Source organism: Mustela lutreola, chromosome 9 (assembly GCF_030435805.1).
Source record: "Mustela lutreola isolate mMusLut2 chromosome 9, mMusLut2.pri, whole genome shotgun sequence".
Classification (NCBI taxonomy): Eukaryota; Metazoa; Chordata; class Mammalia; order Carnivora; family Mustelidae; genus Mustela; species Mustela lutreola.
The window spans coordinates 57,784,533-57,796,441 of NC_081298.1; the positions used below are offsets into that span (position 1 = coordinate 57,784,533).

Sequence of the window (11,909 nt, forward strand, 5' to 3'; positions counted from 1 at the left end):
TTTTTATTAATTTTGTGGGGCATTCTTTACATCTCCTGGATTTTGATGTTTGTTCCCTTTGCCATATTAGGGAAATTCTCTACAATAATTCACCCCAATATACCTTCTGCTCCCCTCTCTCTTTCTTCTTCTTCTGGAATCCCAATTATTCTAATATTGTGTCATCTTATGGTGTTACTTATCGCTCAAATTCTCTCCTCATGGTCCGGTATCTGTTTGTCTCTCTTTTGCTCATCTTCTTTATTCTCTGTCATTTGATCTTCTATGTCACTAATTCTTTCTTCTGCCTCATTTATCCGAGCATTAAGAGCTTCCATTTTTAATTGCACCTCATTAATAGCTTTTTTAATTTCAATTTGGTTAGATTTTAGTTCCTTTCTTTCTCCAGAAAGGTCTTTTATCTCTCTGGAGAGGGTTTCTCTACTATCTTCTATGCCTTTTTAGAACCTGGCTAGAACCTTGAGAATCATCATTCTGAGCTCTACATCTGTCATATTACCAATGCCCATATTGATTAGGTCCCTAGCCTTCAGTACTGCTTCTTGTTCTTTTTGTGGTGAGTTTTTCCGCTTTGTCATTTTGTCCAGATAAGAATATATAAAGGAGCAAATAAAATGTTAGAAGGGTGGCAAAGACCCCAGGGAAATGTGCTTTAACAAAATCAGAAGAGACCCCAAATCATGGGAGGGAGAAAGGGGATAAACAAGAAGAAGAAAAAAAGAAAACAAAACAAATAAGGAAAAAATATTAAAAAAAAAGAAAATATATGTATATACAAAAAAATATAGTTAGATACAATGGAGGAGAAAATATGACTATAATAATGAAGGTTCAAAAAGGATTATTATTATTATTATTTGGTAAGGTATTGTTAAGAGAAACTAGTTTAAAAAAAGTTAAAAGATGAAAGGGTAAAAGTTTAAAAAATTTAGAAGAAGAAAAAGAAAAGGAAAAAAAATTAACTGCAAGACTAAAGAATCGTGCTTTTTTTCCCTGAGTGCTTTCTGTAGAGTTCTGGAGGACGGGAAGGATAATGGCAGCCTCCCAGTCTCCGGCCCAGAGGAGCTGAGAGCTTGGGGTCCTGCTCCTCAGTGCACCCTCAGAGAAAAGCACCCAATTGCTCCCATCTCCCTGGCCTCTGGTCGCATTTGGAGAAAAGCGCTCGGTCACTTGTTCTTGGAGAAAAGTGCCCAGTCACTCACGCTTGGAGAAAAGTGCTCAATCATTTCCATCTCTGTGGCCTGCGGCCGTGCTCTGAGCTTACCCAGCCTGCGACCGGTTCAAGGTTACCCCGAGCTGAGAGCTCACTCCTTGGCTTTGTTGCTGTAGCTGGCTTCCCTGCTCTAATACCTGTGAGCTCTGCGACACTCAGACACCCCCAGTCCTTCTGTGATCCCATGGGACCTGGGGTTACGCTGACCCCGCTGACCCTGAGTGGGCTTCCCCCAGGTTTAACCTCTGGAGCAATGTCCCTCCATGGAGCAGACTTTTAAAAGTCCTGATTTTGTGCTCCATTGCTCCGCCGCTTGCCAGGAGCCAGCCCCTCCCCCCAGGGTCTATCTTCCCGTAGCTTCGGTCTCACTTCTCCGCTGGTCCTACCTTTCAGAAAGTAGTAGATTTTCTGTTTCTAGAATTGTTGCTCTTTTATTCAATTTCCCATTGGATTTGTAGGTGTTCACAATGTTTAGATAAGCTATATAGCTGATCTCCTGCTACCTGATGTAGCCTCAGCCTGCTACTTCTCTGCTATCTTGACTTTCCCTGAGTTCAGTCTTTAAAAAAAGAAAATCTTCATGTCAATGGAGATTTTGAGGTCTTGGATAAAAACTATTCAGTTACTCAGCAAAAAATCTATACAAATATTATGTGTGTGGGCGTGTGTATGTGTATGTGTGTGTGTAACAAAAATCAAAGATCTTCATGGCATGACTTCTTCCCAGAAAAGATATGTTTTGTTATGCCAACTGCACAACAACCAATAAATCAGCCAGGGGAGGAAGAGCTGCTGACTTTATATTTAAAGGAAAAGGGACCACTTCAAAAAAAGTCAGAGGATACTTAAAAAAAACCTTTCAGAGTAATTGTCAATACAGCTGTTTTATATTGGCATCCTGTTTCCTGCCTTCTAATCCCTGCACACACAGGATAGAGCTTAGAAATAGTGTCCCAACACAAAGGATACCAAAGAGGTAATTTACAAGAATGCAGAAGCTCTTACTCTGTGAAAGACAAATACCATATGATCTCACTCATATGTGGAATTTAAGAAAGAAAACAGATGAACATCTGGGGCCAGGAAAAAGGTGGAGAGAGGAAAGCAAACCATAAGAGACTCTTTTTTTTTTTAAAGATTTTATTTATGTATGTGAGAGAGAATGAGAGAGAGCATGAGGGAGAGAAGGTCAGAGGGAGAAGCTGATTCCTTACTGAGCAGGAAGCCCAATGTGGGACTTGATCCTGACTCCAGGATCATGACTCGAGCCAAAGGAAGTTGCTTAACCAACTGAGCCACCCAGACAACCACAATAAGAGACTCTTAATGATAGAGAACAAACAGGATTGATAGAGGGATGGAATAGCTGGGCGGTGGGTATTAAGGAGGACACTCGTTATGATGAGTACTGGATGTTCTATGTAAGTGATGAATCACTGAATTCTACTCCAGAAACCAATATTGCAGGGTATGTTAACTGGCTAAAATTTTAATTTTAAAAAAATCTGTTACTCTATAAACCCTTGCCCCTCCCCTTCACCCAGTTGGGTCTTTTTTATTTTTTCATGCTTCTGTAGTGACTTCTTAGGTATCATGGGAAAAAACCTCTCCATATATGTTCTAAAAGGCTCTTGAGTGGCATGTCAGAGTCTTCTATGTTCACCTTCAGTTTCTTGCAAGGTCTGATGTGTTTTAATATGTTCAGATTCCCTTTATACCCTTTCTCCCCCTCTCAAAAGAAAACATTCATTAGCTTAAGTTTCCCATTCAAATTCCAATCCAGTGCACATGTGATTACAAATTACATCTCTTGCAAATATTTTGCTTTTAGCTTCTTCACAAATTCAATATGGAACCCCCACTGTATTCTAGGGCATACACATGTTAAGACCAGTAAATATCCAGCATAAGGGGCAGAAAGGAAGAAAGTCATCATCCACACAGTCCAGATCTTTCCCTATGTAGAGAAACAATTTAAAATATGGCATTATCTTCCTCTAAAGTTTACCATTGTATTTATTCAGGCCATCACCTTGCTCTAGCCAAGAAGAGTTATGTGTACCCATGACACCAGGTGAAAAAGACTTGTAAATCTATAAAGGTAGGGGAATGAAATGAAGACTTCAGACCTTAAGATAAGTTGGAAGAATTTTTCCTAATTCCTATGAGCAGCTCTGTTAATCAAATAATGGCAGAAAATACAGAGCTGATGGTTTTGCTGTGGTACTTGGAAAGCCAGGCTTCACTCAGTAGTACCTGATTGTAAGGGCCTATTTAGCCAGAGTGATTCCATCTGGTTAAACAGTGATTTTGTTGTTTATGCAGTAAAACTTAAACTGATGCTGTCCCTCCCCACCCACCCCCCAGGGAACTTACTTAAAAGCAAGTCCAGGAAACCAGTCCCAGGTAACAAAGCCCAAATACAAGGGCAGGTCAGGCCAGGTGGAGACATCCAATCAGTGGAGCGTGCATACTGTCTCCCTAGCTACCAAGGAGTGTGGGCCCCACCTTTTGGGCGCCAATTCTGACCAAGGTGATAGGCTAGTTCAAATATCTACTAGGGCAAATTGTAATTCAATTGGCCACGCGTGTGTGACCTAGCATGACTATGCAGCTTTCTCTGTGTGTTGCAATCTCATTGGCCACCTGTGTATGGCCAGGCCCAACCACATGGCCTTTGCTCTATAAAAGTTAGTATGTAAGGCAGGGAGGGGTCGCCCTCTCTGTAAAAGGCGGCCCCAACTGGTCAGTTTGTTGGTTAGTTTGATTCTCGATGCTTGGCGCAAAATAAAGCTTTGCTTGACTTTCGCTTTGTACCAGTCTCACTCCTTTGATTATGGACCTAACACTGATAAATTTAGGTGGTTGAATTTCCATGGAAAGTCCACTGTAAATGCACAAAAGTTGGCAACTTTTCTATCCTCAGTTCCTGGCACTGTTGAGACACAAAGGAAAATGGTGAAGGTTCTTAATCCCTAGAGATATTTTAGTTGGTGTTTTTAAAGGCCCTTGACCCTTCCTGGTACTGTGGGTAGTACCAGGGGTGTATAAAAGTGGGAGCTGTGGAGGGCCTCCACTAAACAGGGCTGCAGGCCCCTCAGATGTGAACACGAGACCCTAACCCAGTGAGACTTTTACATGGGGATTTTACACCTCATCTTGTTAATAAAACCTAATCTGTTTTTGTAACAAAGAATTCTAGCACTGAAATTTCACATATGAAGGACTTTCACACATGAAGGATAAGAGTAGTTTATACAGATGCACAGCAAGGGGAGGCCGGGCTCTAAGCAGAGAGTTTTCAGTTTTTCCACAGTGACAGGGCTACCATCTCAGACTCACTGGAGGTTGTGATTCTGCTCCTACATGTCAGATGCATTGATAGGACAGAGGGGCAGGTCTTCTCACTGGATGGCTGTGAGGAATGGGGAGGGTAGGAGGAAAAGAACATAGAAAGCTTAAAATGAACCTCTGTGCAGACACAGCTCCCATCAGGTCTTAAAGCATTGCTAACTTGAAACTTACATAGAGAATGTTTCTTTTGTAAAAAGAATTGTTTTGCCCAGTAATAACAGAAGAATGTGTATTTTGTTGCTTTAGGATGGAATGTCCTGAATATATCTGTGAAGTCCATCTGGTCCAGTGTATCATTCAAAGCCCTTATTTCCTTCTTCATCTTCTGCTTAGATGATCTGTCCATTTCGGTGAGGGTGGTGTTAAAGTCCCCTACTATTATTGTACTATTGTCAATGTGTTTCTTTGATTTTGTTATTAGTGGGCTTATATAACTGGCTTCTATAACTGCCCCATGTTAGGGGCATGAAGATTTACAATGGTTAGATCTTCTTGTTGAATGGGCCCTTTAATTGTGATATAGAGTCCTTCCTCATCTCTTAATACAGTCTTTGGTTTAAAATCTAAATTTCCTGATAAAGGATTGCCACCCCAGCTTCCTTTTGTTGTCTATTAGCATGATAAATTGTTTACACCCCTCACTTTATACCTATAAGTGTCTTTGGGTCTAAAATGAGTCTCTTGAAGACAACATATCAATGGGTCTTGCTTTTTTATCCAACCTGATATGCTGTGTCTTTTGATTGGGGCCTTTAGCCCATTTACATTCAGAGTAACTATTGAAATATATGAATTTAGTGCCACTGTATTGTCTGTAAGGTGACTGTTACTGTATATTGCCTCTGTTCCTTTCTCATATATGTTACTTTTGGGCTTTTTTTTTTTTTTTTTTTTTCATTTATAGAATCTCCCTCAATATCTCTTGTAGGGCTGGCTTAGTGATCACAAATTCTTTTAGTTTCTTTCTATTCTAGAAGCTATTTATCTCTCTATTTTGAATGACAGCCTTGCTGGATAAAGTATTCTTGGCTGCATATTTTTTTTTATTTAACACCTGACTATATCATACCATTTTTTTCTGGCCTCCCTGATCTCTGTGGATAGGCCTTCTGCTAGTCTAATGTTTCTATTATTAGAGGTTACAGAGTCATACACTAGATTTGGGGTGTATTTTGGTCTGTTAGAAGAAACTCCATCCCAAAATTTTAAAGAAAGAAAAATTATATATATAAATAAGATTAAGTACAATGAAGGGATAGAATATGACCGTGAAAATGAAAATTAAAAAAGATTTTTAAAAAGGAGTTGATAAAATAAGAAGTTTGTTGAAAAAAGGAAGAAGAAAATTTTTTAAAAAAGAAAAAATAAAGAAAATTAAAATAGACTAAAGAATCATGGGATAAAAGCCCTGAATTCTATGTGCTGTATTCCCTACCGCTGCAGTTTCACAGTTCTCATTGATCAGTAAACTTCGTCTTGGGTCGATGTTCTTGCTGATCCTCTGGGAGAAGGGCCTGTTGCATTGATTCTCAAATGTCTTTGCCCCAGGAATATTTGCAGTGCCCTTGCCAGGGACCAGGCTACGTAATCTGCTCTAGTTTACTGTCAGTGGCTTTTGTTCCCTGAAGGCTTTCTGCACAGCCTTAGGGGATGAGAATGAAAATGGTAGCCTCCCAATCGCTGGCCCCAGAGCAGAAAGCTTGGAGTCCCATGCCTCAGTGTTCCCTCAGAGATAAACTATTAATTACTACTGGGTTCCTGGTCTCTGACCACACTCCATGCTCACCAGGTGCTACTTCTCCTGGGGGAGGAAAGGGGGTTTCCCTGGTTCTGCCTTACTATTTACAGCAACCTGAGCTGAGAGTCCATTCCTGGACTCACTCTTTGCAGTGGCTTCCCTCCCCAATGCCTGGGAGCTCTGCTGCATTCAGGAACCCCCCATCCTCCTGTGACCCTGAGGTTCCACACTATCCTAGTGAGGGTTCCACCCCCCATCCACTTAGTCACCTAAGTGATGTCTCTTACCAGGACAGACTTCTAAGAGTTCTGATTTTGTGCTCCACTGTTCTATCACTTGCTAGTAACTGGCTTACAGAGGTTCCTTCCCCTCAAGGTCTATGTTCCTATATATTGCCTTGAATTCACTACTCTGTACCTCCTCCCTTGCAGAAAGTGGTCACTTTTCTATTTGTAGAGTTGCAGCTATTCTTTTCTTTGACTTCTGGTTGAATTTTTAGGTGTTCAGAATGGTTTGATAGCTATCTAGCTGAATTCCTTGGGACCAGACAGAATTAAGGTCTCCTACTCCCCAGCTGTTTTGGACTCCCTGGTAATAATTTTTTAAGTAAATTGTAATTAAAATTGTAACTGAGTTGGATTTAGGGTTAGGTCAATAAGATATGATTCCTACTACTGAAAAGATGTTTTCAGGTCTTGTCTACACTTTGTGTAGATTTTCAGCAGCACAGTGAAATGAAGATGTATTTTCAGTAGATTTGCCAAGACAGAAACCCCCACTGAAGCATCTTTGGAGCACAGTGATATAAGTGGATTGAAGTACACTGGTCTTACAGGTTGGGTCCTCTCTTTCTCCTTCCTTCCCACCTCCCTTGAAGAATCTACATTTTTTGAACTTTGAGGGAAGAGCATGGGATACAAACCTCCCTATATATGGGATGGTGGGGGAGGCAATGGGGGACATGGGAAGAAATCTCCACCCAATCACAGCACAGAGATTGAGGCTGGTTTACCTTTGTTCTTTAGTGAGGAGGAACTGAATTTGGAAGGGAAGAAAAAAATTGTCTGTGAAATATTCTACCTGTAAGTAATTTTTCAGGGGATCCCTGAGTTATGAAAAGTTAGAGTTAAGAAAAATATCGGCCTATGTACTTTTTAAAAATGATTTGGTTCATATATACAATGCAGTATTACTCAGCCATCAGAAAGGATGAAAACCTTCCTTTTATATCGACATGGTTGGAACTGGAGGGTATTATGTTAAGTGAAAAAAGTTAGTCAGAGAAAGACAATTATATGGTTTCACTCATATGTAGAATATAAGAAATAATGCAAAGAATCATAAAAAAGGGGAGGAAAAACTGAATGGGAAGGGGTTAGACACAGAGACAAACCATGAGAAACCCTTGACTCTGGGAAACAAACTGAGCATTGCCGAAGGGGAAGTGGGTGGGGGATGGCTTAATTGGGTGGTGGGCATTAAGGAGGGCATGTGATGTGATGAGCACTGGGTGTTATATGCAACTGATGAATCATTGGCTAATTTAATTTAAATTAAAAAAATATGCTTTCTTAAAAAAATAAAAATACTTCCTCAACATAAAAAAAAGTGATTTGAACTACTATAAATCCACAAGCAATGGCTCAGACAAGGTGCTTCTGGGAGGCCTGAGTGGCTCAATCAGTTAAGCAGCTGCCTTCTGCTCAGGTCATGATCCCAGGGTCCTGGGATTGAGTCCCACATCAGGCTCCTTGCTCAGCAGGGAGCCTGCTTCTCCCTCTGCCTCCGCCTGCCACTCTGCCTGCCTTTGCGCGCTCGCTCGCTCGCTCTCTCTCTGACAAATAAATAAATAAAATCTTAGAAAAAAAATGGCCATAGTGCTTCTGAACCATTTCACCCCTCTCTACCAGGTCTAAGCTGCATGGAGGACAGAATGGACTCCCCCACCTCTGTTTAGGCATCAGGAGATGAAGGGGTCATTACTGTTGGGTGTGAGTGCAAGGAAGAAGCATCCCAAGGAGATTGACAGCCACTGGTAAGCCTGCCAGAGGTCTAATGGGTGCAGCAAATGGCACTAAAGAAATTCCTGATATCATATTAGCACTACTGACAGATGTACTGCCACCTACCCGCCCTCTTCCCACATGCTAGTCAAGCTCATTCAAGTCTGGTCCTTCACAGCAGGGTGGAAATAGAGGTGCTCAATGGCCTTTCCTTTGGTGAGCCATGACCTGAAGTCAGGTTGCCAAACCTTGTCCAGGAAATCCAAGACATCAGGGCTGACGAGGTTCTGGTTTGCATTGTAGAAAACATGTTCCCATCATGTACAGGAATAGCTACCCAAGATATCACTGAAAGGTGGATCTAATTCCATGTTGTATTTGTCAGTATAGTCATACAACATATGTAATCTGACTCTAGAACCTTGGCTATATTCACTGGCTGATTATAATTATGTCCATGGAATAATGGCTACTTCTAGAAGACCATACTTGCCAGCATACAACCCAAGCTCCACATATCCAACCTATGTATAATTGTACGTCTGATAGTCCAAAGTAGTTCAAGACCCTTGAAATATCATTATATTTGGACATTATATTCTCGACCAGGATGGTAAAACTCACCCAAACCCCAGTCTATTCACTGTAGCTTTCTGTGCTCATGACCAGTCATGACATTATGAACCTTCATATCTGTGTGCATAATTCCCATAGAACGATAATACTCTAGGGCCTTCAGAATCTCACACATGTAAAATCAAGTATCATAGTCTGTTAACTTCTAGTACAATTGCTTGAATACTGTCATTCACATGTTCAAAAACAGAAGTAGGTTTTCGTGACACAGGGTGTTTCACAGTGTCCGCCAGTGTAATGATTTGGGGATCACCTCATAAATTCTCCAAAATTTTTATTTCACACTTGAATTTCTTTGTCTTTATTGGATTGAGAAAGTTTTTTAAAGATTTATTTATATATTTATGAGAGACAGAGGGAGAACACAAGCAAGGAGGAGGGGCAGAGGGAGAAACAGACCCTTCACTAGGCAGGTAGCCCAGTGAGCTTGATTAAGGGCTTGATCCTAGGACCCTGGGATCATGATCTGAGCCAAAGGCAGATGCATTTTTTTTAAAGATTTTATTTATTTATTTGTTAGAGAGAATGAGAGAGATAGAAGACAAGCAGTGGGGGAGGAGCAGAAGGAGAAGCAGACTCCCTACCAGCAAGGACCCCAATGTGGGCCTCAGTTCCAGGACCCTGGGATCATCATCTGAGCTAAAGGCAGACTACTTAACCAAATGAGCCACCCAGGTGCCCTGGATTGAGAATTTTAACAACTTCTTCATTATTTGCAATGTCAGTGTTGGCACAGATCTGACATGTTAGACAGGGTGGCCAACAAAGCTGGACTTGACGTTTGGAGATCTGGTCATCCCCAGGTTCAGAAGCTTCTGCGGGCAAGACCTTGTTTCAGACCTGTTTTCTTCACATTTTGGTGGAAGCAGCAGCAGAGTTTTTGGAAACTTAGTTTTGAATCTCAGTTAAGTCAGTTTTCCTTCTATACCCAAATCACTTTTTTTTTTTTTTTTTTTTAGTAGACTTGTTTTACAGAAACTAACTTACATATCCATACCTACCTCATGATTGTTCACCTTCCACACTGACTTCCTCTTCCTGGTTCTTGTCTCAGTGAAAGGTCCCTTTAGTCACTCTGTTGTGCAAATGACACACTTGGGAATTGCCCCCACAGCCAGTCAAGGCCCTTCACCGATAGCTCAAATCAGTCTGTGCCATTTCTACTTATGGTTTTCTATTACCATGAGGTGTAGTGACCAGCCATTTTGGTGTGCCCAAGGCAGAGGGGGTTCCCAGCATGTGGCCTGTTAACCTTAAAATTGGGATGGTCTTGGGAAACTGGTCCCCATTTGCTTGAGATAGAGAGGTTTCTGGAGATGTAGTACTCTCAGAGTGCAGTCTGGAAAAATCTAAAGCAAGCTGGGGCAAGTTGTTCACCCTAGTTTTAAGACTACGTGGTTAACTTTCCTGAACACCCGACCCCTCTTTCCTCTGTTCTCCAAGTTCCATTCTGTGAATGTGTCATCCTTCTTTGCCACCTCAGGGCCTTTATTTATGCTTTTGGTTGTTGTTGTTGTTCTCTTCCTTTTCCTGCAGATTATCTCTTCCTAACCATCAGATTTTTAGCTATATATTATTTCCTTACAGAAATTCCCCTAATACCTAAGACCAGGGCAGATGTCCTTGTGATAGTCTTTCTTATTATTTGTTCACTTCTTTATGACACCTATTAGAACAGTAATTATGCTATTCAATGTGTGTCTCTCTGGCTGAGGTATAAACACCTCAAGTGGGGACCACATGCACATGGTATTCTTTAACATGGTCCCCAGTGCTTGGCACAGTGCCTGCCATAAAGTAAGTTTGCATGAGTTATTTATTGAATGAACGTCTCCTTTTTACCATCTTATGGTTATAGTGTCTGTTTCCACAGTCACAATAGTTCCACGGCAAAATGGTCAGATGACCCTATTTTCTATAACATATATTTAATTAAATCATGTTTCAAGTGCCTGGAATAATTGGACCCTCCCTTTGTTTGCACTACAATTCTTTCAGCAAATCAAACTGAATGATTCAATCCTCCTTCCCAAGAATTACATTCTAGGGAAAAACTATGGGCACAGAAATGTCTGTAACCACATGAGCGGCTATCCATTAGGTAACCTATTTTTTTTTTTTTTTTTATCCTGTGTGCATTTTGAAGCAAGACTCTGCATTTCAAAAAGTCTGAAAAATAGACCCACTCCATCACATATCACTAAATTAATATTTTACCAACGATACCATGGATTCATAAAGAAGAGGAATCACACTGCAAAACTCATAGCAGGTACTCAAGGAACTATTAAAGAGATGGCTCTATTCTTCTCCTCTAGGTGTCCCTCTCTCTCTCTCTCTCTCTCTCTCTTTTTTTCCCCCAAATTTTATTTATTTATTTGACAGAAAGAGAGAGGTCACAAGCAGGCAGAGAGGTAGGCAGAGAGAGAGGGGAAAGCAGACTCTCCACCGAGCAGAAAGCCTGATGCGGGGCTTGATTCCAGGAACCTGAGATCATGACCTGAGCTGAAAGCAGAGGCTAAACCCACTGAGCCATCCAGGCGCCCCTAGTGTCCCTCTCTTGATGTCATTTTTCCCACTCCTTTCACCCGTCAGTGTGGCCTCTAAAATCGTGTTGCTTCAGGATAATTTGGGGCCTGCCCATAGTCTGTATACCTCTCACAACAAAGCAAAAACCCCAATCTGGGCCTGTAAGTCAGTCTCTTGTGCCTTAAGCACAGCCTTGGGATGTCTCATTTCATTTCCTTCCCACACCTCCTTTTTGGGAAACTATATTTTTATACCCATATACCCATAAGCCCACAAGGAGTCTTAAGACAGTAATCATATCATTAGAAAAGGCAATAAGTATCTATCGAGGAAAGGCGGTGGAAGACTTTGGTTATTATTCTAATCAGAATTGAAAAAAAAAAACCCAAGGGAAATTGTGCTAGAGTTTTGGTCAGTAAGATGCTAGTAGCAATTT

The 11,909-nt window shown here is 41.1% G+C and overlaps 1 pseudogene; it reads right to left on the reverse strand.

Moving 5' to 3' along the window:
• Nucleotides 1–8,466: 8,466 nt before the first annotated feature.
• LOC131808364 (casein kinase II subunit alpha-like) lies at nt 8,467–10,183 on the reverse strand (annotated as a pseudogene).
• Between the last annotated feature and the right edge of the window lie 1,726 nt (nt 10,184–11,909).